General features: G+C 45.9%; 1 protein-coding gene across 1 annotated transcript in view; it reads left to right on the top strand.

The window, feature by feature from the left end:
* Window positions 1-14794: 14794 nt before the first annotated feature.
* The window catches only part of SHISA7 (shisa family member 7), a 30875-nt gene continuing 24340 nt past the window's right edge, over window positions 14795-21329 (top strand). The window contains exon 1 of the mRNA XM_083472149.1: window positions 14795-15111. The gene's annotated coding sequence lies outside the window, so the exon portion shown is untranslated. The remainder of the gene's footprint in view (window positions 15112-21329) is intronic.

Raw genomic sequence — 21329 nt, 5'->3', positions numbered from 1 at the left:
TAGATGTATTTTCTGTCGGCAATCCTACAGGTGCAGGGAGAGTGTTCAGTGCCCTTGGGAGAGCGTTAGAAAGTTCAGGTTGAAAGAGTGTTTTGACTATATGCAATTTTGGTTTTATGCGCTATTCCCAGAACGCAACCCCTGCATAAGTTGAGAGTTGACTTGTTTCCTTTGAACCAGCCTGCAAAAAAAGCAAGGGGCAAGGATGGTTGTCGTTTACACACCTTAAGTAATAATATGCCATTATACTAGTTTTTGTCTTCCCCCACAGATAAATGACACTGAACTCCAGTCCAGGCCCTCTTGGTCCCAGAATATTTCACATTTACATTTCAACAGTTTCCTTATCCTAGTACTTATACACATGGCTGGGGAAAGGGGCGGGGATTGTGAGGTTAGACTGAGGGAAAGGAAATGCAGAAAAGTACAGACATTGTTAAGTAACTAATTAGCAGCAGCAATTTGCGAATCATAAAATGGAGTGGCTGTACATGTCCCAGAATCCTTTGCAACTCTCTAGGGCAGATGATGTATAAGTTCCTCCACAATGAAGTTGATGGATGGCTGCAATGATAACTGTTTTTTCCTGAGATGGTGGAGATGGGCTCCATGATAGTTATATACACAACATCCAGGATTATAGGCAGCATGTCAGAGAATACTGATTGCTGGAACAACAGGAGGATTTGTCCTATTTGTGGGCTTCTCATAGGCATCCACTGACTGCTGAGGGAAGATAGATGCCCAGCTGGCTGGATCTTTAGTCTGATCCATCAAGCCTCTCCTTATGTCCTTAAGTAAAGGTAAAGGGACCCCTGACCATTAGGTCCAGTTATGACAGACTCTGGGGTTGTGGCACTCATCTTGCTTTATTGGCCGAGGGAGCCGGTGTACAGCTTCCGGGTCACGTGGCCAGCATGACTAAGCCACTTCTGGCAAACCAGAGCAGCGCACGAAAACGCCGTTTACCTTCCCGCCGGAGCGGTACCTATTTATCTACTTGCACTTTGATGTGCTTTTGAACTGCTAGGTTGGCAGAAGCAGGGACCGAGCAACAGGAGCTCACCCCGTCACGGGGATTCAAACCGCCAAACTTCTGATCGGCAAGTCCTAGGCACTGTGGTTTAACCCACAGTGCCACCCGCGTCCTTAAGGCTTCCCCAAATGAAGTCTGAAACTCTGACCTAAAGCACTGATTCCTTGCCAATGCTATAGGGACAAAGAAAGCAGCATGACCTGTTCCGTAGAGATAATCTAACCAGGAAAATGAGAAACGGCCAAACCCAAATCTGACCTTTAATCCTAGTGGTGGTGAAACAAAAATGTAAAACTATCTGGGAATCTGGAAGCATTTTTATTGAGTTTTTTCTTTTTTAACCAGCACCAGGAAGCAAACTGCATCCCAAGCAAAGGAAAAACAACAGCACCTAACTAACTCCAAGGCAGGTAGAACCTGTTGTGTGAAATCTTTTCCTTCTACGGCCCCTTCCTGAATCTTCCAAGGAACTCTAGTGTTGTGGTTTAAAGACATACGTGGCCACTTACCACCCATCTTGCTGGCCCGCATTTGTAGCAGGATTTCTTTTGCTGAATTAAATTTATTTGGACAGCTGCATATTGCTGCACAGCAGGGGTTTGGACTAGATGATCCTCAGAGTCCCTTCCAAATCTATGATTCTGTTATTCTTAGTAAACCTTTTAGATGGATATTGGCCATTGGGATGGACACTGCCATATAATATAATGCCGTATAAAATGCTTGAACCGAACCACCATTTTAATTTAGAAGAAGGGGAGTTTGGATTTGATATCCTGCTTTATCACTACCCGAAGGAGTCTCAAAGAGGCTAATATTCTCCTTTCCCTTCCTCCCCCACAACAAACACTCTGTGAGGTGAGTGGGGCTGAGAGACTTCAGAGAAGTGTGACTAGCCCAAGGTCACCCAGCAGCTGCATGTGGAGGAGCGGGGAAGCGAACCCGGTTCACCAGATTACGAGTCCACCGCTCTTAACCACTACCAGCAAATTGCAGAAAAGCAATGCATCAGTAGCCCTTAAAGGCTTTAGCCATGTTAATAGGCATGTTAAAAGTGCATGACCTTTGGTGTCTAGCTATCTGGCACCCAGATTTAGCACATCACACACACACACACACACACACACACACACTATAATTAACTCGCAAAGGAGCCCAACTTGCCAGCTGCCTTCCTTTGATCTAGCAGTTCAGGTGTGGCAGGAGTTATTTTCATGAGTTTGCAGCAAGACTGTCCTAATTATGAGGCGGGGTAAAAGCACTGCAGGTAGAAGACTGTAGCAGCAGTAAATTTTATCTCAAATATGCATCTCCTGGGCCCTAACTTTCCCAACTCTAGTGGGGGGGGGCATAACATTCAAGACAGCACCGTGGGCATGCTCAGCACTCCCAGGTTTCCTAGAGCAGTTATTTTTTTTTAAAAAAAGCCGCATCCTTGAAGCAAATATAAGAGATGGGCAGGCAACAAGGTATGGGTGGGAGAGTGAGAATACGAGACAGAGGAAGCTTTCAGACTGTCACTATTTCTGGGTGGGATTCAGTCACACACCAGCAAATTCAGGTTGCACAATTATAGTTGATTGGAAGGGCTTGTGCAACAAATCCACTTCTCCAAAAGATCAGTCTTTTTGCAATAAGGAATGTGAGCGGGAAATGCACTGGAAAGTGCGTGATAACATTGAACCTCGAAAAGAAATCAGAATGAAAACTCATTAATTAGCCACTATTGTCTCATCTCCCTGAAAACAAATCAGAATAAATGCTCAATAAAGCAGGTTGTCTGGAAGCATCCAGAGGCTGGCTCGGAAGAGTCAGGACAGAACAATAAATGGCTGTACCCAGATCTAGATCTGAAGCTAAAGAGCAGCAAGAGGAAGATCACACGAGTCCAGAAACCTACCAATTATGGGGGCTGATGTTACATGCTGCTATTTCTTACCATGCACAAAGAAGATTGTGAGGTCAGCTTCAAGTACAAGATTAAGGTGTACAGCTCAAGAGTCCTTTTTCTCTGGAGGGATACCCCTAAACATTTTGTAAATCTAAGTTTGGCCTTATTGAGGGGCAGTCTTTCAATATGAGTAGGAAAATGAGAGGACCCCTAAACATTTTTTTAGAAAACACTGCAGCTCAAGCCCCAGAGAGCACCAATTTAGGCCCAGTTCATGTTTTACCGGTGCAATTTGGCATTGGCGGTGGAAGCAACCTTGCTGTTGTTATTGATGGTGGTGATGATCTGTCTTTACTAAATTTGTACACTGGCTTTCACCACGAAGGGCTTGAGGCGATTTACAGAAGGGTAAATCAAAACAACATTAAAAGCTATGGAAACCAACCCAAATAAAGCAAAGAACAATGAAAACACAAAAAGGGACAGAAAGACAACAGTGACAACAGACCCAGACTAGCAACATGAAAGTGTCCATGCCTGTGGAACACCAGAAGGAAAGGAGCCAAGCACACAGCTGATGGAAGGACATCCCACAGTTCTGGGGTGGCAACTGAGTAGGCCTTGTTTATTTGCATGTAGTAGCATGGCCTACTGCTGCAAGATGGATCCCCTACCAGACAGCAGAAGTTTGGGGGGCTGCTGTATGCTCAGCCACCAAGTCCTGAGAACCAGACCTCTTCTTTTTCACCTTAGGGCGTGTTTTCATGGGGCTATTGACACAGAAATGTTGAGAAACAGAATCAAGGGAGTTGGCAGGCCTAACCAAAAGGGTTCCGTAATTGATGATGGGATTATGCCTGTCTCCTTAAGCATTTTAGCATGCCCGTAGTGTCTGTCATTGAAGCAACACAAAAACGTTTCCTCAGGGTAAAATATTGTGTGAACATAACCAGAGAAAAGATTGGCTTCTTGGGCCTCCAGAGGGCTGCTAAAAGGAGGAGGAGGTGGAGAAAGAGGAAGTGGAGAAAGAACTGGCACTAAATCCAGGGCAGGCGTTACCTAGGTGTCAAACGCCCACGTGCCCATGATGGCAAGAAAATTGTCCTTTCAATGGCACTTCCTGCTAAGACCTGCCTAATTTACTTCTCGCTACAGGATCTGAAGACGTGTGCTGAAATTTCTTGAGATGAAAGGGGAGAAAGGGTGGGGGGGAATTGATTTCCCCTGTGGAGGCAAACGAGCTAGGCCCAGCCCTGTTCCTGGGGTCTCTTCCCACTCCTGTCCTTGTGCAACTCCTCATGCCAGCATGGCATGGGGAGAAGTAGGTGGCAAACAAGAAAAGAGGCCCTGTTGGTTACCGTGGCACTCCCATCACCATGGAAACTGGATGATATTGCACACACTGGGAAACATCAGCTAATTGAGCAAAATTGCCAATACCCAGCCCCCCTCCTCCAGGCCGGATAAGCTCAGGGTGGGAGTGAGGAATCCAATGTGGAACTTGCAAAAAGCAGGGATCCCTCGCCTGGCATTGCCATGTGGCTGCCTCTGGGCTGGGGGCGGCTGTTTATATGCAAAAAGAGTGTCATGAAATGCGATCTGGGGCCTTTCCTGTCTCAGAGAGATGGCTGCAGTCCAGGGTTGGCAGAGAGGCAGCCTAGGAAGAGCAGGGAGAAAGCCTCGGGTTGGAAGATTGGAAGGGGGGGGGCAGTGTATATTGCTTACATGTCATGTTTGAGGGTCCGAGGGAGAAGGGCAGGCATGGCGACTAGGCTGCAGCCTTTCCTACCCTGGCACCTCAGCGGATTCACTCTGGGAGCCCTTGACCTGAAATGTTGCAGCTGCCCTGCAGCCTGGAGCTGATCAAGAAGAGATCAACGCAGTGCATTTTCAAAGGTTACCCAGGCCCCCCAGGAGCACAGAGTCTCTCAGTGCAAGCAGCTGATTGTAGCTGCCATTCCAAAAGACAGTTTTGCAAGCAGGGGAGCGTTAGGGGAAGTTCTCTGGACAACACTTGTATGTTGGGGGCCATCTGTAGCTAGGAGAGACAATGCTTTTCAGCTGATATATGTACATCCCTCCTTATGCACAGTCTGGCAGCAGGGTTGGGGTGGGGAATCGCACAGCAGCTCAAGGCAAGGAGCTGGCAACATCTGTGAGCATCAGATGCCATTTTGCCCTCTAGACTGGCACCATCCCCATTGCCAAGCTGGTACCAGGATGTCAATTGACTTATCTTATTGGCCAAGTCTCAGCCACCTACCAGAATGGTGACCGTGTGAAGCCCTATCTCTGCGCTCTGCTACTTCCCACTGTCACAACTGGGATGAAGCTGCAGGAGTAGCACACAGCTGCCTGCGGTTGGCTTTTCCTTTAGAGGAGCGAATGACTACATTTGGACAACCCAGGAAGCTAGAAACTTAGTAGGAGCAGCAGCCGTGGAAGTAGAAAAGCAGTGCTCAGTACTTTTTCTCCTTCCAATAAATACAGTCTGAAGCCAAAGTTTGTTCTTGGCTTTCTGATTGATCATGGTTTGTTTGAGAGAAACAAACCATAAGCACTGGTTCAGAGGCCACAGCAAACCAAGGCTCATCATTTTTTGCTCCTGCTCTTGCTACCGGAGAAGTGAAACAGGACCATTCCAGCACATGCAATAGCACTCAGCTTGTTCACAGTAAACCATGGTTCATGGCTTACTGCAACCTTCCCCAACCTCATGTCTTCCAGATGTTTTGGACTACAACTCCTATCCATTCCAGCCAGCATTGTGCCTTTGTAATACAGTGGTACCTCGGGTTACATACGCTTCAGGTTACATACGCTTCAGGTTACAGACTCCACTAACCCAGAAATAGTACCTCGGGTTAAGAACTTTGCTTCAGGATGAGAACAGAAATCGTGCTCCGGCGGCGCGGCAGCAGCAGGAGGCCCCATTACCTAAAGTGGTGCTTCAGGTTAAGAACAGTTTCAGGTTAAGAACGGACATCCGGAACGAAATAAGTACTTAACCTGAGGTACCACTGTATGTATCTTTCAAATATTGGCTTTATTTACATATTTACATGTACGTATTTATATACAATGCAAAGCACAAACAGAAAAAAAGCAATATGCACACTCCTACAAGTTTGTAGATATGCCAGCTCATATAATATCTCCAGGCAGAAGCATCTTGTACCCTAAGATGCTTTAAGAGACTTCAGCTCACACCCTGCCTCTTTTCTGCCTGTCCCTAAAACTGCTTCTTTTGTTCCTTCCTTATACACACACACAGCTGGATAGGATGTGTCACCTCTCCCAAATTCTATGGCTTTCCCATTCCAAACATTCTAGAGATATACCAAGAAAACAGATGTTGGCGGTCCCAACAATAGGGGCGTGTGTGTCCACACCTGCACAATGATGTTGTGGGTGGACGTCTACCAAGATCAGTCACCACCTCCTTCTTCATTCACCTGGGGTATGTGCAGGGAAGAAAAGGAGTGGATAATTTTATAAAGGGGAAGCTTTTCAAATAAGTATCAAGTAACCTCACCCACCCTTGTGGACGGCAGGACCTGAATCTAGGTTGAAAGCAGCCTGTTGAGGATGAGCACGAATAATTCCACTGTAGAAAAATTTCATTTTTTGTACCACAATAAATAAGCTGTGTGTAAACAGCCTGAGATGGGGAGGGGAGACAAGTACAAATAGTACCAAATAGCTCTTACTGACCCCCAGCTTGTCACCATGCCTCTAGGCTTGTTGTCACTTGCCATTTTGGGGGGCACGTGTCTGGCTATTGTAGGACACTTCTGCTGCATACGCAGGCAAAACATTTTGCCAGATTCTTCCGCTTGAGTCAGTCTACGTGCGCCTGAGCACAGGTGCTTAAAACTTGAGATTGTCTCTGTGTTAATGAGAAATCCTTTTCTTTTGGCAAGAGTTATTAGCAATGCTTTCAAAATGTACAGCTCAACATAAGACTTCAGAATTCAATTCATCCCCTCTACCTGGAACAACCAGAATTAGATTTCTAACTCAATAGCACTAGCCAGCCAGCTTACTAGAGTCCTAATCAAATCCAGATAATGGTTTGCATGTTTATGAATGACATATGATGTGTCATATGAGACGCATACATACAGGAAAATTAATGGCCCAATTGGTTATTGGTTTTTGGCACCAATTGAAAATGCAGAGGTTGATATCTTTCACAGGCCACCCTCACGCCATACAGTTAAATCCCTGTGATACCATACATAGTAACGGCTTCCAGCAAAGACTTATGGGAGTTGCAGTTTCTTAAGGGTGTTGAAAGTTGTCAGGTTACCCCTGTTCCCCTCACACAGCTGCAGTTCACAGAGTGGTTTATCAACCAATGCCTCTTCCCAGAGAACTCTGGGAATTGTAGTCCTTTGAGGGCAATAGGGGGTCTCCTAGCAACTCATCACACTTAACCAACTACATCTCCCAGAAATCTTTGGGGAAATACCTGGTTGTTTAAAGTAGTATCATACTGGTAGTTTTGTCAACATATGTGGTGTCAATGTGGGCACAATGCTATATCACAGGTTCCTTTCCCCGATTAGGAATGCCACCATGTTTTCCCCACAAGCAGTGCACTTGTACTTTTAATAGCTGCAGAAATTCAACTGAGGTTTTTTTTACCCATCACTGTATTTCAGTTTCTTCTGCTTCGACGGCCACTTGGAGCTACCCTCAGTGCTCGGTCCCAGAACTAACTGTGTAGCAATAATAAAGAGAAGGTAGTCTCTGAGCATGCACAGTCTGCACTTCCCTCCGCACCCAGCAGCCTGCATGCATCTGGGGCAGGGGTTTTCCAGGCAGATTTAAGCCCCAGCACTGCGTTTAATTACGACTCATACAAGTAAGCATTGGTTGACACTGGTTGACAGCCCACCCCACCCCAAATGTTCTGCAATGTTTTGATTCTAGCACCAGGGAGCTTCTGTGCCCTCCTGCCAGATTTCCCTAATTACCCAAAGAAGCCAACATCAATTGGCAGAAATTCTGATCTGTTGCCAACCGGGAAATGGAGGGAGCCAAGAGATATTTATGCCAGTCACGGAGTTGGCGTGAAGACTTAGAAAGTGAGAGAGAGAAAGAGAACACACATGTAGAAGGAGCAGATGGGGACACTGGGGAATAGCGAGGGAAGAGGGATACACCACGGGTCGTTCCTAAGAGCCATTATTTGTTCCCTTGATCTCTGCGGATGCTATGAAACAGTCTCCATCATCGACAGGGATGTCACAGGGCTGGGTGCCTACAGTGTACTGCAGCCTTCACAGAAACACTCTCCCGCATTTTACAGGCCAGGAGGTAGGAGTCCACTTTCCCACACACAAGTCTGCCTTATACAGATGCAGACCAATGGTCCAACTACATAGACACCATACCTTTAAAGCACCCCCTCCTCAAAGAATTCTGGGAACTGTAGTTGGTTAAGGGTGCTGGGTGGGTAAGCTGCAGCTCCCAGGATTCTTTGGGAGGAAGTTATGTGTTTTAAATGTCTGGTGTGTACACAGGTGACATTAACTGTTGAAGAAGGAAATGCGAGAGTCAGAGGCTCCCTCTATTGGCCTGGCTGGGACACCAATTGTCATTTGGCACCTCCTCCCGCCCCAGAACAGCCCCCCATTTCAACCATTTTTTAATAACAGTTACGTAACTTTATTAGGAATTGATATCTGAAGTTGAATTACAAGTCCTTTGGAACCTGGCAGAGGGGCAATTTAACTAAAAGCACTCAGGCTGGCAAAATGTCTAACGCTTCAATACTGGAAAGTGAAGTCTACCTCCCTGATGGAAGGTTTTCCTGTTTCTTGTTGCAAGGTTAATTGGTGTTCCTAACACATATCCAGTGTGATTGATGGGTATTTTGTCATTTTGCTATTTTGTATTGTATTATATTGATGGATAGATGGAGTGATTGTATGTGTTGTACATTTATCGTACCTTTTAATCTTTTGTATTAACAAGTTTTTCATAGCTGTGGGAACATTTGAGCGAAAAAGCAATATCCAAATAAACTGTAACACAGAGCTTTCCAAACTTTTCATGCTGGTGACACACTTTTTAGATATGCATCATTTTGCAACACAGTAATTCAGTTTTACTAGCAAATCGGAGGTTAAACTAACCCCTTTCCAGCCCCAGGAAGAGCGTGGGGAGCGTTTGCATGATACACATAATAATAATAATAATAATAATAATAATAATAATAATAATAATAATAATTTATTATTTACACCCTGCCCAGCCACTTTGGGCGGCTTCCAGCAAAATATTAAAATACAAAAACACTGCAGCCGACACACTAACGTGTCGCGACACACAGTTTGGAAAGCTCTGCTTTAACATGACTCCCCTGCTATAAGTGTGCAAATGATAAAGTGTGCATGTACCATATTTTTCGCCCCATAGGACGCACCGCCCTATAGGACGCACCTAGTTTTTTTGGGGGGGGGAATAAAGAAAAAAAATTATTTCCCCCCCAGGCACGGGGCTGGCCCCGACCCCAGCCCCCAGAACAGCCTGCTATCCGCAAGCCTAGGGAGCTGCGCTGGTCTCCCCAAGCTTGCAGAGAGCTGCGCGGAGCCCGGGAGCGCAGGCAGCTCTGCGCAACCCTCCGGAGCCCGGCACGGCTTGGCGCCGGGCTCCCGAGGGTTGCGCAGAGCTTCCTGAAGCCTGGAGAGTGAGAGGGGCCGGTGCGCACCGACCCCTCTCGCTCTCCAGGCTTCAGCGAAAGGCTGTATTCGCCCCCATAGGACACACACACATTTCCCCTTCATTTTTGGAGGGGGAAAAGTGCGTCCTATAGGGCGAAAAATACGGTATACTTGTTCATTTACTTGTCTTTGATCTAGAACAGCTTTCTCCAACCTGGTGCTCCCCAGAACATTTTGGACTACAATCCAACCAGCATGACCAATGGTTGGGGAATTTAATGGTGGAGACTAGACTCCAAAACATCCCAGTCCCAGGCATGCAGGAGGGTGGAGCCGACTGGCCGCCTCAGCATCTCACTGGCTTGGTCGCCCCTGAACTCACGGCACAGAGAAGAGCCCACCGCGGCGCTCTGACCAATGGGCGGGCTCTTCCCTGGACTCAACTCTTGGGCCCTGGACTCTCGGCCTGGTGCCCCTGAGAGCCCGCCGCCCCACACCCCTAGCACCTATGGGTTAGACGGCCCTGCCTGTTAGCATGGCTAAGGGTCAAGGATGGTGGGAGTTGCAGTCCAGCAACATCTGCAGGGCTACAGCTTCTCCATTCCTGCCAAAAAATACCGTTACAAAACACCCCTAATCTCTGCCGAGCAGTGACATGATTCCAGAGCGTTCCAAGTGCTCACCCAGGGTTTGTGTTTAAATTGGAAACTAGGCACAGCAGAGACTGCAGTGTCTTTATGAAATATGGTTTATTCACACATATTTACAATCTGCGTCTAGATGGAGAGAGACCTTTGTTGCTCCCCTAAGAGCAGCAAGCGGAGAAATCAGCCATGCTACAAGTGCCCCTGCGTCATGGCTTCTCCTCAGCCCTGCATGGCGTTTTCTTACTTCCTCCTTCTTCCCAGAATTACTTGCTGAAATATTTCTTTCCCCTTCCAGCATTGCCCACTGTCACCTTGGCAACGTCCCCCCTTTGTGCTGAGCAGAGGGTCTTACTTTTTTGCAGCTGGCTTATCACTACAAGTCTAGCTGAATGAGGAAGCTAGCTAGTGTTATTTCCTGCCCTTGCTAAATTCATAAATTTATGAGTTTACACAAATTGTAACCCTTTACTGAATCTAGAAGTTTGGGGGGCCTTGTCTATCGCCGTCCCCCCTAACGTATTGCAATACATTGCAAGGACATTCACCCTGTTGTTTGTGGTGAAGCAGAGGAATCTATATTCTAGACAACAAGCAGGGTTCAGCAGGCTAAGGAGAGACTAAATTTTATAGGAGATAGGAATTACAGGTTGGGAGTCTGGGTGGTGGTATAAGTTTGTTCCCATACATATCCATAGTTATATTTCTTTATCATGCCTCATTATTATACTTGACTACTGTACTCTACATGGGGCACGGGTGGCACTGTGGGTTAAACCCCAGAGCTGATCAGAAGGTCGGTAGTTTGAATCCCCGTGCCGGGGTGAGCTCCTGTTGCTCGGTCCCTGCTCCTGCCAACCTAGTAGTTCGAAAGCATGTCAAAGTGCAAGTAGATAAATAGGGACCGCTCCGGGGGAAAGGTAAACGGCGTTTCCGTGTGCTGCTCTGGTTCACCAGAGCGGCTTAGTCATGCTGGCCACATGACCCGGAAGCTGTCAGCGGACAAACGCCGGCCGGCTCCCTCGGCCTATAGAGCGAGATGAGCGCGCAACCCCAGAGTTGGTCACGACTGGACCTAATGGTCAGGGGTCCCTTTACCTTTACATTACTGTACTCTACACTAGCTGCTTAGGAAGCTGAATGTGTGTTGGGGAACTACTGTTGCCTATGCTCTGGTAACCTCAGGGTTAGATTACTGCAATGCATTATACATAGGGCTGCCTCTAAAGATGTTTCGGAAACTTCAGCTAGTGCAGAATTCAGCAGCCAGTTTGCTCACCTGAGCAAGGCGGTTTGAGCATATTACACCGACCTTGGTCCAACTGCCCTGGCTACCAATGAGTTTCTGGGCCCAATTCAAAGTGCTGGTTTTGACCTATAAGGCCTTAAATGGCTCAGGACTGCAATACATCAAGGACTGCCTCTATCCATATGAACCTACCTGGACCCTGAGATCATCTTCTGAGATCCTTCTTCGTGTGCCTCCTCCTCGAGAGGTCCAAATGGTGGCAACACGAGAATGGGCCTTCTCTGCAGTGGCTCCCCCTCTGTGGAATGCCCTCCCTAGGGAAGTTCCCCTGGCACCTTCATTATACACCTTTAGGCGCCAAGCAAAAACATTTCTTTCTAACTATGCCTTTGGTTGGTTTGATTGACATCCTATGCCCTTTTAAAATGTGGGGTTTTTTGGGGGGGGGTTATTGGGTTGTTTTTATTTTGGTTATGTATTTTGTGGTTTTATATTTTGATTTTATTCTGTGATCCGCCCTGAGATCTCTGGGTATAGGGAGGAATATAAATTCTATTACTACTACTACTACTAATGGAAGAGTGGTAGCTCAGTGGTAGAGATCTGCTTTGCATGTAGAAGGTTTCCAACTTCAATTCCCAGCATCTCCAGGGAGGGCTGGGAGAGTCTCCTGTCAAACTAGGGAGAGTCGCTGCCATTCAGTGCAGACAGTTCTGAGCTAGATGGACAAATGTCTTGATTCAGTATAAGGCAGCAGTCTGTGAAATGATTCACAGTTTGTATCCTATATGAAGTATATGGACCATCGTTGGAAGTCCTGCTCCATGTTCCCCTGCCTTCTAAAGTGAGGCAGGTGGTAATGCGGGACAGTGTCTTTTCTGTGGTGGCACCTTGCACATTCCCTCCCAAGTTCATGTAGTCTCTTCTCTGCTTCTGAAGGCAAATGAAAACCTTTTTTTTTTTTTTTGAAAGTCTTTGGAAGAAAGTCTGTTCACTGAGCTGTGTTGATGGCAGAGTATTGTTGTCTATATACTATTATTGTTTTCATACTGTTGGTACTAATTTGTTAAGTTTTATTGCAATTGAACAACACTGAAAATTGCCGCCTTTTGTACAAAAATACATAAGAAGAGCCCTTCTGGATCAGTCCAGAGGCCCGTCTGCCCCACCATCCTGTTTCCTAAAGTGGAACTCTAGACTTGGGAGAGGGTTGGAACATTTTTTAAATGTAAAGAACCAAGGCAGAGAAAATGGAGCAGACATAAAACATTTAATTACTTAAAACTATAATCCGCCTTGGATATGTTGAGATCTAGAGTAGGTTATATACTAACGGAGTGGTGGGAAGCCTGTGGCCATGGGCATATATCAGAGGGGCAAGGGGTCTACTCTCCCTCCTTGGATAAAACCTTTAAAGCCTTAAACAGCTCAGGACCATCGCTTCTCCACACATGAACTGCCCCAGACCTGCAATCATCACCTGAGGCCCTTCTTTGGGTGCCTCTCCCACGAGAGATCCAGAGGGTGGCAACAAGGAAACAGGCTTTTCTGTGGTGGCTCCCAATTTGTGGAATGCTCTCCCTAAGGAGACTTGCCTGGCACCTTCATTACATATCTTTAGCTGCCAGGTGAAAACATTCCTATTCAACCAAGCATTTAGCTGATTAATATTCTGTGGCCATTTAAATGTGTCTGTGGGAGAGCAGAGGGCTTTGTTTAGGTTTCGTTACTCATTAGTGTTTTCATTTTGTATGTTTATGTTGTGAACCGTCCAGTGATCTTTGGATCAAGGGTTGTATATTCAATAAATAATCTCCAGGTCCCCTACTTTCATGTAAAGACGAGAGATATTTTTTGTTTAGTATTTGGAGAACCTGAGATATAAGGCAAAATGTACAGGCACTATTTTTCTCTTTTTTATGGGAAATTAGCCGGCTCCCTCTTTCTGTGCTTTACTCCCCACCCCAGGAAACATTTCTGCAGACACCCATGCCTATAGCTCTCAAGGTGTGATTCAATGGGCCCCAGCCAGCATGTTCAGGGATGTGGTTCTGCAACATCTGCAGAGGAAAGGGCTGCCCATCTTTGCATTAGCAAGTAGGCAGCTGTGCAAAGAGCCCATACCAGACCCTGTGGCAAGCAGTGTGGTCCAGCACAGCATCCTTCTTAAAGCTAGAACTGTTTGAGGATAACGAGGAACGGCAGGACAGAGTGGGGCATATGTAAAGGTACCCCTGACCATTAGGTCCAGTTGTGACCGACTCTGGGGATGTGGCGCTCATCTCGCTCTATGGGCCGAGGGAGCCGGCGTTTGTCCGCAGACAGCTTCTGGGTCATGTGGCCAGCATGACTAAGCCGCTTCTGGCAAACCAGAGCAGCGCACGGAAACGCCGTTTACCTTCCCACCTATTTATCTACTTGCACTTTGACGTGCTTTTGAACTGCTAGGTGGGCAGGAGCTGGGACCGAGCAACAGGAGCTCACCCCTTTGTGGGGATTTGAACCGCTGACCTTCTGATCAGCAAGTCCTAGGCTCTGTGGTTTAACCCACAGCGCCACCATTATGATAAAACTCAGCCCTTGCTCTCCCATATCATGCCATGGGCAGCTGCCCCCCCCTCAAGTAAAACAACAGAAATACTTAACTAACTGACCAATCACATCGGTTCTGCCCCCCCTAACAAAGTCCTGCCCCCCAAATCCTGGCTACGCCCATGCATCCTGCTCTCTCTTCTTGTACCTGCTTAAAAACAGGAGCTTTGGGGGTGGGGATCACAAAAGGAAAGGGAGACAGCCCTGCTGTCCTCCCTCTATAATTCCTGCATGTACAAAAATATGATGAGCAGCTTAGTCTCTTCCTCCTACTGGAGCAGAATTACGACTCCTGGGTTACTTTAGGAAGCGCAGGGCAGTGAGGTCTGTCAGCCAGAAGGACTCCTGGGTTCCTTGAGCAAAGCGCCCTGGAGTCTAGTGTATTGAACGGGACAGCAACTAGGAGGCACTGCACAAACTTTGCCCCTCCTTTTCTAAAGCAAAAAGAGAGAGAGAGAGAGTCAGAAAGAGAGAAGTGGATGAAGTAGTGTCTTTGATTGACAGCCTTTCCAGTCCAATCCCATGCTCCTGCATCCCACTCTCTTTGCCCCTTCTTGGCGCTGGATGCTCGCTCTTTTTGTTAATGAAAGCTCTTCCCACTCACCCTCTTCACTCTTCTGGGACTTGAAAGCAGTTTGGAGGGAGGGGCACAGGTTTGGGTGAGGGGCTGTAGTCACCCACCGAGTTCATCTCCTCCGCCAATCAAAACAGCTCCCTGCTTGCCAGCCAGCCAATGGAATTCCTCAAGCATCATATCTAATTCATCCATTGCGTTTCCTTTCCCAGAGTGGAATTCTATTTTTTAATAGAAAGTACCCACTTTTTGAGATGGGGTGTTGTTTTTTTCTATGAAGGAAAATTAAATATTTCCTTACTGAAGGTGGAGAAGAACATCTGGACTTTCAGGTGGTCCCTTCACAAACAGAAAAAAAGATTTTGCCACTGACGTCTTGCAGCAATTTTTTTTTTTAAATCAGCATCAACAAGGGAAGTATTTTGTATGGGATTTTTTAAAACAGATCAAGGTAAGCAGTGGATTTATGCAACTTGCTATGAGGCAAGCTGTATATTTTAGTTACCTGGGCTGGGTGTTCCAGATGAAGCTAATGAGACTCCAGAAGGTGGTGCTGGCAAGTGCCTAGTGATGATGGATAAAAAAATAAGAAGCATCTTTTGAAAGAGTATGTGCATGTATATTATATATAGTTATGACTTTCAGGCTCCCCCCCCCCCCAAAGATTTAGGATTATGCGCATGTGTGTGTGTGTGTGTTTTGAAAATAGACATTTTGGGCTCAGAATTTTACCGCATGTACCACATCTGTGAAATATGAATAGATCTGTTGTTAAAATTTATCAATAGGGTTTTTTGGGGGGGTGGAGTGGGGAGAGAGTTAAGCATTCCATGCTGTAAAAGAGCTGTTGTGTTCTGTAGTTTGTTCACCACCCCCTCTGCCCCAGGCAAGTGCACCCTGCTTTGAGTATCAGGTGGAATGGGTTGTGCTGGAATTCAGATGAAAAATGGCATTGCTCTCAGGGTGGTGTGGTAGAAAGGTGTGTGTGTGTGTGTGTGTGTGTGATGAAACACTCACTTTGCAACTGAGTTTAGCTGTGCATATGGGTTGTTGCAGCATGCGTGTTTTGTGATGCTGCTGGCTTGTGAGAACAGTGTTTTCTGCCCCTTTAGTTGAGTTTGTGTATGAGCACACACATGCTTTGGACTCTTTTGGTGCAGCTCTTCTTTGGTTTACGAGCCGAGCCTGTGTATGTGTGTGACATGGAGGATTTTGTGTGCTGCTGTTGTATGCTGAAAACTGTGTGCTTCTGTAAGGGGTGTGTGTGTGTGTGTGTGTGTGTGTGCTCGCGCTTTACTGCTGCAGCTCTGGGCATGTGACAGTGCCTTTGTGCGTATCAAGTCATAGACTGTGCATTACACTTCTTCCTTCTGCTTCTTGAGTGTGGCAGCTTCTGAGTGCGTTACTCTGTGTGCGTACAGCTTCCCTTCTGATTGCTTCTGTCTGAGTGGGATTATGTATATTCCTATCACATTTATACAGGAGAATTACTCGCCTGCTTCTTTCTCGCCCTGCTTTCATATCTCTCTCTCTCTCTTACATGCACACTGAATGAAGATGATATAAGCTGACTCTTCTGATATTTCACCGGCTGGCAAAGCCAGCACAAATTAACCACAACGCTCCCTTTCTTACCAATCCTCTCCCCGCACCCCATCCCAGGCTGCCGCACTGCACTTCTGCCTGGATTGACAGAGGACAGATCCAGCAGAAAACAGGTGTCGGGTGCGAGTTTGTGATGCGCATATGAGGATGTGCACATGTGGGGCAAATAACGACTGTGCCTTTGTGCGTCAATATGCGTTTTTCTGGGTGTTTTGTTGGTTTGTGTAAGGATTAGCTTTATATACGCATGAGATCCAGTAAGGGCACGTGTGTATCAGGCGTATATGCTCATAAGTCTCTCTGTGTGTGACAGAACAAATATATGTATGTGTGAATATGGGTTGGATTGCAAACGCATGCATGAAAGTACAATGCACATGAAAGGAGCTTGTTTATGTGTGAAGTGCTGGTTAGGTGCAGCACTTCACAACTAAGTGGAAATGTACATATGTTTCTGAGCCTGCATACTGAGGGATGTGGTGTAGCTAATGTGTGTGGATGAAAGGGAGAGTGGTGTGTGTTTGTGTGTGTGTGAACACAGGTGAAAAACCCACACAGAAATGGCAGCCTCTTCCCCACCAGGTTCCAGGGAAGCAGACAATGAGTCTAGATAGGCCTGTGCCCACTCACAGGTGTCTGGTGGTGGTGAAATCTCGTAGTCGGCGGTGGGGGTGGGATTGTAACAGAAGGTACATGGGGGCACTCCAGGTAGTCTGCTTGGTAGGGTGCGTGTGAGGAAGGATGGGTAAAGAGAGAGAGAGAAAGAGAGATTGAGGCTAGATAGGAGAGGGTATATGAGGAAGGGAGAGGGTGATATGATGCGGTAAAATGATAGAATGAGGCACTTTAAAAGAAAGGAGAAGAGAGCTAGCTTGCTAACAGAGACCAAGGAATTGAGGAAGGCATGGTAACATGCACAGAGTTTAGCTATGCCTTTTAATTACACACACATACACCACGGACAAGGTGCAAAGGATGAGCTATGCTAAACAACCATTTCAGCGCTCGCTCCCAGCCCCCTGCTCTTTAAATCTTCCTGGTGGTATTGCCCCAGGAAAGGGGGGGGGGTTGTGGTTTTGAAGGAAGGATGGTGATAAGGGGGAGGAGAGAATGGTCTCTGCAGTTTCCATGGCAATGTTGCCATGGAAACAGCAAGGCTGCCTGGATCCCGTCAGATGAATGAGGACCCGTCATTGGGGGGGGGGGAAAGGAAGTGGGGAGAAGGTTAGATATGAGGGGCTGCCTGCCGTAGCCAGGCATTGGTGTGATGAGAGGTGTTTCGTATAAGATATGTATCCTTTAGGCTCAGAAGTGAATACCTGTACACTCTAGGGAAGGGAAGTGGATCATGGGGTCTTGTGGGTTTGAGCAACTTCTGGATCTTGGACTCTGAGGTCCTGGGGTGGTGGGGAGTATCCCTTCGGCTGGAGCTGAGCACTCAACAGATAGGGAGTCATGACAATGCTTTGTAACTGCTTCCATTTTTTAAGCCATGCATTCCAATATTAGGTGTATTGACGATGTAAAAGTACAGTTGGATGCTGGCAACATGCAGGTGGATGTTGTGTGAAAGAAAAAAATCGGCCATTCATTACAGCCAATTTGACCGCAGACACTTGTGGGTCATATGGTCAGTATCATGCACAGCATTCTGGGTAGTTTGCTCATAGACATCGGCCCCAGTTCAGTCATAATGCCTGCCTGACAGCAAATGCTACCTCACCTCCCAGGTACCTCAGTATATATGAGTTAAATTCATGCTAGGCAATTCCCTGTTTCATCACATTCCTATACCATTACAACCATCTCAGGGGCACAGGCCTGTGAGCAATTGCCCACTGTCGCTCAGTGACCAGATTTAGATTTGTGAAGAATTACGTATTCTTTCTGGCAGCATGTGTGGAATGTCAGCCATGACGGAAGCAAAGATTCCTGGGTAACTGGTTTTGACAACAGATGACTTCCCTTCCAGGGCTACGTTGAGAGTCATTCGTAGGATTTACTGTGGACTTGCTTTCGGTAGAGAAACGACCAAAAAAGCTGGAAAGCAAAACTGCAGACTTTAATTGATTAAATTAGTAGATTAGATTAATCAACTAAAGTTTTAGTTGATTAATTAATGAAAGTCCATTTTAATCATCATGGCTGCAAGTTAAAAGCATTGCTGTTTATTTTTTTGAAGCTATTGGTTCTGCAGTAATAAAGAATGAAAAAGAAGGTATTTGAGGTGTCTTACATTCTAATAAGGAATTTTAGCTTTGGCTTATTAAATTATTAGTTATCTTCCTTCAGAACCTAAAAAATGCAACTACAGTATATTGAGATGTATTAAAATTAATGGATCAAGAATATAAAAGGAAGATTATTAATTAAAAACTATTGAATCTTAAAAAAATTATTGAATATTAGAGAGTAATCCATTAACTTGTATTTTTAATGTTAAAGAGCAACTCTTAGCTGTGATAGTACCTGACTCATAGTGGACATGTTGGCCACAAATGATTGTGGGAAGCTATGACCCGGCATTCTGGGTCATTTGCTGGCCTTGAATCAATACCCCTTTATGAGTGTGTTTCAGTAATTTGCTGCTCTAGTGTCTGTGTACGAAGTGCACCCTAGGAGTAATTGTTCTAGCAGCTGATCTTCAGCACCTTTAATCATCTGGGCCTGATTCACATATGCACACATTAATATGGCAGCTGCTTACAAGTCCAGTTCCAGCGTGCAAAAAAGATTGACCATTATCTGAAGTTTCTGGTTGGATAAGGATTCCATTTCCTCTGTGTTGTTGCTGAATAAATAACACAAGTTGGAGAACTCTACGCTGGTGTTACGGAAGTGTGGTATACTGAACATATATTGTACTCAAACACTGTTTGGGAATTTGTTAGCAACTTAGACTCACTTTTTGGTGCTCAATACCATGATTTCCACCCTACTTTTTAAAGCATACTTCTGGGTACAGTGGAGATTCTAATATGTTTTAGTGACAATGAGTGTGGAATGAGTGGTTGGTAGTTACTCTGGATAACAAAGATCACAAGATTATGATCTTGTATGCATCTTCTCATCTAATCTAGGCCAGTAAATCTCTTACTATTTTTCAACAATCCAACCCCCCACACTTGCATCTGGCTATCATTGCTCTTGTATGTACAGCCACGAAAGTAATTAGCTAGCCTGCCTGCATATATCTAAGTTGGCCTGGATTTTTTTTTTAAAAAAATGCTTTTGTAAGATGCCTTGATCGCTTGAAGGCACTTCTGACTCGCCACAGGCGACCAGCTGAGCAGCTTTTTACCAGCTTGAGTTAAACCACTCCCCCCCCCCGCCCTGAATAATGCATCTTAATAGAACTGACTCCTTTCTATAAAAGAAAATTAAGGGATGTTCTCTCTGCCTCTCTCTTAATTTCTCATTTGAATAACTCTGACTTACAACCAGATGGAGAGGAAAAGATAGGCACCTGCTCCATGAAGGCAAAGGCACACAGTGAACTGCACAAAGGCAGACACATGTTTCCACGGACACACACAGCACATGGCTACGCAGGCGAGGAAGAGAAAGGCAGGAAGGAAGTTAAGGAAAGATCACATATTGCGACGGACAGAAAGTTGGTATATAAAAATAGGAGGAAGTCCTTGAAACTGGGCAGAATCTTGCGCATCCACGCAATCGTACTGAAAATAAATAACACACACTCCTAGGAATACCTGCAGAGTCGTAGTGCACGATGCAATGTAAATTTAACATATGCATAAGATCATTCACAGATATGCAAAACAACCTCCATCTCTTTCTTGCATACACACAGAGACTTCTATCCTCACAGGCACTGAACAGACTGTTATAAATGCAAACTACAAAAACCCCTACACAGTCTAGCTGAGGGGGATTGGAAATCTGCATGGCTGTCATCAGGCTGTAGAGAACAAAATGCAATTGAGCTGGGTGTTGGGGGAGAGAATTAAGTAGTTTATTGTGGTCAAGGGGGGAAATCTTCAAAATAACAAGACATTTCTGTTCAACAGACCAAGGTTGGGCAGGTTAGACCCTGTGCATGGGACTGGGGCTGGGTGCAGGATATTGCAGTACCCTAAGCCAGAGATCCTTGGTAAGGCAAATGTGGGAATGAGGTACATAATCTAATAGTGCCCCAGAGCCTTCTGAGAAATGCTCTAACCCTTCAGTCAGCACACCTTATCCTTGCATGCTCCCAAAGTCTTTGGCATGTGATATTGCATTCAGGAATGCAAATTCACTCTTGAAAATTTACTCACGTAACAAAATACAGCTTTTCCTGGTACATAGTATTAGGTTTTATTTATTTTTATTCTAAGCACAATAGTGGTCACAGTCTTGGCTCTATAGGCAGGGCCGGCCCTAACAAAGCAGAATGAGGCAGCTAAGTCAGGCAGCTGGTTTTGGGTATAATGAAAGGGGCAGCAAATTGATTATTTTTACTGCATTTTTTACTGTATTTTTACTGCCAAGCAGCATGAGAGGGGCCTGTGGGATGTTTTGCCTCAGATATCAGAATAACTTGGGCTGCATACACACCATGCATTTAAAGCACAGAGAATCCTGGGGGAACTGTAGTTTTCCTCTTCACAGGCCTACAATTCCCAGCACCCTTAACAAACTTCCCAGGATTCTTTGCAACGTGCTTTAAATGTGTGGTGTGCGTGCAGTCTTGGATTGCCCTGGGTACTTCTGTGCACTTTCATCTGGCACCATTACGCCTCACACCATTTGCTGCCCTGTCTCTTCAGCCTGCCCAGTTCTCAGTATCCAACTGTGTAGACATGCCCTTTGGTCGCACGCAAAATCAAATCAGCATTTGGCAGTGGGAGAAACAGGAAGTCTTATAAAACGATGCCTGTTGCAAATGACACATGCATGCATCATATCTTTTCTTCTTTAAAAGTATTGTTGTGAGACAGCAGGTTCGTTTCAGGGTTATAGGAAGCTGCTGCCTTATACCAAGTTGGTTTCTTGGTCAATCTAGCTCAGTGTTGTCCACACTGGTTGGCAGCAGCTCTCAAGGGTTTCAGGAAGGGGGTT

The sequence above is a fragment of the Podarcis liolepis genome, assembly GCF_965112155.1.
Source record: "Podarcis liolepis genome assembly, chromosome: 13".
Lineage (NCBI taxonomy): Eukaryota > Metazoa > Chordata > Lepidosauria > Squamata > Lacertidae > Podarcis > Podarcis liolepis.
This window is presented reverse-complemented; position numbering and strand designations above follow the sequence as displayed.